Genomic DNA, 6000 nt, shown 5'->3' with positions numbered 1-6000 from the left:
GGTATTCAGGTGCAAGAGGGTACAGCCACGGTCAACTGCCGAGAACCAAACCGTATATTCACACTCCTACCCCACATTCAGAAACGCTTAGTTCTTCCACCAGTAATGTTTTTTGGAAGCCAAAGAGATAATGGTTTGGGAGTTTTCAAGTGTTTGTGTGTGTGTGTGTGTGTGTGTGTGTGTGTGTGTGTGTGTGTGTGTGTGTGTAGCGGCTAGCAATGAGTGGAGAATTTTTTTTTAGTTTTCCTTCCGCTCGTCCTCACCTTCTCTCTCTCTCTCTCTCTCTCTCTCTCTCTCTCTCTCTCTCTCTCTCTCTCTCTCTCTCTCTCTCTCTCTCTGAAAATCCCCTTTGTGTGTGTGTGTGTGTGTGTGTGTGTGTGTGTGTGTGTGTAATAATAATAATAATAATAAACGGTTTATTATTTAGGCAGTTGACAAACTGAAAATGTACATAGGGGATGGGGAAAAACTTAACATTAATCCTAAAGGTAAGTCTAATCTAGGAGGGAAATACTAATGATTGATGGCTCGCACCATGGTGGGAATCGCACTGAGTCTGTACCGGTCCGTGCGCGGCGCCTTTAGGGGCGTTATTTTGTTGTGGTGTCTGGTGGCACGGACCGGGCGAGGCGCGTCGGGCGGCAGCATGTTTCTGAGACGTGGATGATGCAGTAGTCCCCTCCCAAACTTTTCCAGAGCCTCTCGGTGCCTGGTGGATATTCTGGACAGACTCAGGGTGGTCAGGGCTTCTTCATAGGTGGTGTGGTGTGTGTGTGTGTGTGTGTGTGTGTGTGTGTGTGTGTGTGTGTGTGTGTGTGTTAATAATAATAATAATAATAATAAACGGTTTATTATTTAGGCAGTTGACAAACTGAAAATGTACATAGGGGATGGGGAAAAACTTAACATTAATCCTAACGGTAAGACTAATCTAGGAGGGAAATACTATCGATTGATGGCTCGCACCATGGTGGGAATCGCACTGAGTCTGTACCGGTCCGTGCGCGGCGCCTTCAGGGGCGTTATTTTGTTGTGGTGTCTGGTGGCACGGACAGGGCGAGGCGCGTCGGGCGGCAGCATGTCTCTGAGACGCGGATGATGCAGTAGTCCCTTCCCAAACTTCTCCAGAGCCTCTCGGTGCCTGGTGGATATTCTGGACAGACTCAGGGTGGTCAGGGCTTCTTCATAGGTGGTGTATGCAGGGCCAAGGATGACCCTGCACGCCCTTTTCTGCACACTCTCTAGCTGTAGCTGTTGAGTGTGTGTGAGGGAGGAGGACCACGCTGGGGAGGCGTACATGAGTTTGGGGAGGATGAAGGTGAGGTACACCCCCCTTAACTCATCTGTCGGCGTCCCCAGCGACCTGAGTCTGCGCAGCATGTACAGCCTGTAGGTAGCTGATCTCACGGTGCTGGCGACATGCTGCTTCCAGGTCAGCTGGTCGTCCACCGTGACTCCGAGAAGCTTGGCACATTGGACCACCTGGAGGGGGTGAGGGCCCACTGTGAGCCGGGGAGGGGGCACTGGTACAGAGGAGGTACAGAAATGCATCACCACAGTTTTGCTGTGGTTGATGGTCATCCTGCTCTCCTCTGTCCACGTCCGCAGTCGCTCCAGAATTGCTTGCAGTGGCGAGTAGTCCGGGTTCTTGTTGGAAACTGGGACGCCCACGGTGCAGTCGTCCACATACTTCCAGCGATTGGGGGTGTCGGTGAGGGCGTCGTTGATGAGGAGGAGGAAGCATAGAGGACCCATCTTGGTCCCCTGGGGAACTCCACATGTCAGCTGTTGGAAATTAGAGACAGAGCCCTGATAGCGAACGGCCTGACGTCTCCCTGTGAGGAAGTCGGCTAGCCACGCTATCAGATTAGGAGGGAGACCCAGACTTACTGCCTTGCTGATGACAACAGTGTGATCAACTAGATCAAAGGCTTTTTTGAAGTCGACAAAAGCAACAGCTAGAGAGGTGTTTCGCTTGTCCAGGTGGCTGTGGATGAATTCAAGGAAGCTGGTCAGGTAATGTGAGGTGGAGGTGGCTTTAATATTTCCGAATTGTCTGATATCCACGGTGTTACAAATTTTGGTGTATGCCCAGTCATATACAAAATCTTCACAAATAAGGCTAGGGATGGGGGTGATAGAGACTGGCCTGAGGTCATTGAGTGACTGAGGACTGGAAGTTTTGGGGATGGGAGTGACATAAGATGTCTTCCAGTCCGCGGGGCAAGAGTGTTGGGAGAGTGAGGCGTTTATTATGGAGCATAGCGGTGTTGCTAGCTCTACAGCAAATTCCTTGTAAATTTTTATAGGAAGGTCAGTGGGTGTGGTGGATCTTGGTTTAAATTTAAGTATTCTCTTAAAAACATCCATCGCCTGGACAGTGTGTGGAGGGGAGGGAGCGGGCAGATAGGCAGGAAGCGGAGTGGTGTGGAGGGGAGGAAAGGTTTGACAGATAGCAGCAAAGTGATCGTTCATCTCCTGAGCCGCGAGATTAGCAGGAAGGTGTGAGGTGCAAGGAAGGGATGAAGTGTGCTTTTGTAAGCCACACAAAGCTTTGATCTTAGCGTACCACTGTCTGTTGTTGGTCAGCTTGAGGTGGTGTATCTTGTCTGGGTAATAGCTTGCCTTTGCATTCTTAATCTCCCTGATTACTCTGTTTCTTAGTTTCCTGTAAAGGACCGGGCAGGAGTGGAACGCCCAGGTCCGCTGACGCATGAGTCTTTTAATGCGGGGCGTCATCCAGGGAGCATCAGACGGGTGCGTTGTGACGCTCTTGGCTGGGAAGTAGTGGTGGAAGGCTGCTGTAGTAGTGGCGACGTAGTTTTGCCATTTTAAGTGGACGTCCTCCTCATCCAGTGTGTGTGTGTGTGTGTGTGTGTTTGCTATTAGATTCATAAAAAAAATCCTTGGAAACCTTAACGATTTCCATTGGTGCCTAACAGAGTTCCAGAACTCTCATCAGAGTATCACTGCCCTCATGAAAACACGCTTGAAAATCCAAATAGCTTCCATTACATCCAATCACAGGTGCGGAATCCTTATTAAATTATCAACAGAATTATGAAAAAATACATGAAAACGCCAACAATTTCCATTAGTTGCTGCCAAAGATACGGAATTCCTATTAAAATGACTAGAATCATGAAAAAAATAAATAAATAAAAACCCCAATAACATTCCGAAGAGCAGATAAGATAATGAAGTGTTTGAGAATACTGGTCTCACTCCCACCATATTCAGTCTTCCTTCAGTGTTTGCTTGACGTCAACAGCAACAGCAGCATTAATGAGTTTATAGGAAATGCTGCTCCATGATATCCACTAGTCTGTTAAAACCAATGGAGATAAGACACTGAAAAATTTAAGAATGCGAGGAGTGAGGTTCCTTATAGCAAAGTAAAGAGACAGTTCTGCGCCACTCATCTCTACGTTCACGACGAAGCATAATAGTTGTTTTCACCTGAACCTTGTTGAAGAGGCTGTGTACGCTCCCCTGACGTGTGTAGGAATCTAATGGTCTCTATTTTTTTTTTCTTCCAATGACGAACAAGCGTCTACCAAGAGCAAGCCTGTTAACGTAGATGGCTCGTCTTGTCCTGGAGATCAAAACGAAACAACTTAACAACGTGAGGAAATAAGGGAACATGCACGAAGCCGTCAGGTCTACACAAGGCAGCCCCTGTATAAAATATTCTTACGTATTTCCACCTATCATCCATCTGTCTAATCTCCATTTAAAGCTTTCTAATTATTCGGTACTTACAACCTATTCCATTTACTTACCACTTTCTTTTGAAAACCAATGCCTTCTTATTTCTTTTATTAAACTTAAAACCATTATTTCTTGTCCTATCCTGATCGGTTTACTTACCATTACCAAGGGATCTGATCTTCCATATTCGAAAAACAAGTATAGTTGTGATGATATTATATTCTACTGTACGGTTTCTGTAAAACTTGTCATACCAGTTCCTCAATGTAAACTTTATATATATATATTTATATATATATATATATATATATATATATATATATATATATATATATATATATATATATATATATATATATATATATATATATATATATATATATATTTAAGAACATAAGAAATAAGGGAAGCTGCAAGAACCGACCAGGCTTACACGTGGCAGTCCCTGTATGAAATATACCTACCTATTTCCACCTATCATCCCCATCCATAAACCCGTCTAATCTTCTCTTAAAGCTCCCTAATGTCCTAGCACTAACAACATGATTACTGAGTCCGCTTCATTTATCTACCACTCTATTTGACAACTAATTTCTTCCTATCTCCTTCCTAAACCTAAATTTTTCAAGCTTGAACACGTTATTTCGTGTTTTACCCTGGCTGCTGATCCTAAGAATTTTGCTTATATCCCCCTTGTTATAACCCTTATACCACTTGAAGACTTCTATCAAGACTCCTCTTAACTTACGTCTCTATAAAGAATGTAAATTTAACAGCTTTAACCTCGCTTCGTAAGGAATACTCCTCATCCCTTGTATCCTTTTAGTCATTCTCCTTTGTACTGATTCTAATAGACCTATATCTTTCCTGTAATGTGGGGACCAGAACTGCACAGCGTAGTCCAGAGGTCTGACCATCGCCAAGTATAACTTTAATATTACTTCCGGCCTTCTACTTTTAACACTCCTAAAAATGAATCCTAGTACTCTATTTGCCCTGTTTCTGTCCTCTATGCATTGTTTTCCTAGAAGGAGCATCCAAAACGAAAGGCTGCATTTTGTTCCAGAAGTGTCTAAATACTTCTTTTCTGAACCACTTTGCGTCATGGAAACCAGGAAAAGACAACAGAACGGAAATATCACTTTATTCAAGAAGTGAAAGTTGTATATGACGCTTGTAATGCTAAGTCTTTCACCTACTTTTAACAGGAAATCATGAGGGTTTTCAAGAGTGTTTTTAAATCATTAGGGTTTTTAAGAGTGTTTTCAAGTCATGAGGATTTTCAAGGGTGTTTTCAAGTCAATAGGGTTTTCAAGGATGTTTTCGTCATTAGGGTTTTCAAGGGTGTTTTCAAGTCATTAGGGTTTTCAAGGATGTTTTCAAGTCATCAGGGTTTTCAAGGGTGTTTTCAAGTCATCAGGGTTTTCAAGGGTGTTTTCAAGTCATCAGGGTTTTCAAGGGTGTTTTCAAGTCATTAGGGTTTTCAAGGGTGTTTTCAAGTCATTAGGGTTTTCAAGGATGTTTTCAAGTCATCAGGGTTTTCAAGGGTGTTTTCAAGTCATTAGGGTTTTCAAGGGTGTTTTCAAGTCATTAGGGTTTTCAAGGGTGTTTTCAAGTCATTAGGGTTTTCAAGGGTGTTTTCAAGTCATTAGGATTTTCAAGGGTGTTTTCAAGTCATGAGGGTTTTTAAGGGTGTTTTCAAGTCATCAGGGTTTTCAAGGGTGTTTTCAAGTCATGAGGGTTTTCAAGGGTGTTTTCAAGTCATGATGGTTTTCAAGGGTGTTTTCAAGTCATTAGGGTTTTCAAGGGTGTTTTCAAGTCATTAGGGTTTACAAGGGTGTTTTCAAGTCATCAGGGTTTTCAAGGGTGTTTTCAAGTCATGAGGGTTTTCAAGGGTGTTTTCAAGTCATGATGGTTTTCAAGGGTGTTTTCAAGTCATTAGGGTTTTCAAGGGTGTTTTCAAGTCATTAGGGTTTTCAAGGGTGTTTTCAAGTCATCAGGGTTTTCAAGGGTGTTTTCAAGTCATTAGGGTTTTCAAGGGTGTTTTCAAGTCATGATGGTTTTCAAGGGTGTTTTCAAGTCATTTGGGTTTTCAAGGGTGTTTTCAAGTCATGAGGGTTTTCAAGGGTGTTTTCAAGTCATGAGGGTTTTCAAGGGTGTTTTCAAGTCATCAGGGTTTTCAAGTGTGTTTTCAAGTCATTTGGGTTTTCAAGGGTGTTTTCAAGTCATCAGGGTTTTCAAGGGTGTTTTCAAGTCATCAGGGTTTTCAAGGGTGTTTTCAAGTCATTA

General features: G+C 43.4%; 1 protein-coding gene across 8 annotated transcripts in view; it reads left to right on the top strand.

Moving 5' to 3' along the window:
- Positions 1-6000, top strand: part of LOC135110988 (sodium-coupled monocarboxylate transporter 2-like) — a 43591-nt gene that overhangs the window by 13721 nt on the left and 23870 nt on the right. The window contains exon 3 of one of the 8 annotated variants that reach the window (XM_064023809.1): positions 3551-3625. The exons of 6 other annotated variants lie outside the window; for them this stretch is intronic. The gene's annotated coding sequence lies outside the window, so the exon portion shown is untranslated. Of the gene's footprint in view, positions 1-3550; positions 3681-6000 lie in introns of those variants that run through there. One more of the 8 variants, XM_064023807.1, reaches the window with a different exon arrangement.

The sequence above is a fragment of the Scylla paramamosain genome, chromosome 21 (genome assembly GCF_035594125.1).
Source record: "Scylla paramamosain isolate STU-SP2022 chromosome 21, ASM3559412v1, whole genome shotgun sequence".
Classification (NCBI taxonomy): Eukaryota; Metazoa; Arthropoda; class Malacostraca; order Decapoda; family Portunidae; genus Scylla; species Scylla paramamosain.
This window is presented reverse-complemented; position numbering and strand designations above follow the sequence as displayed.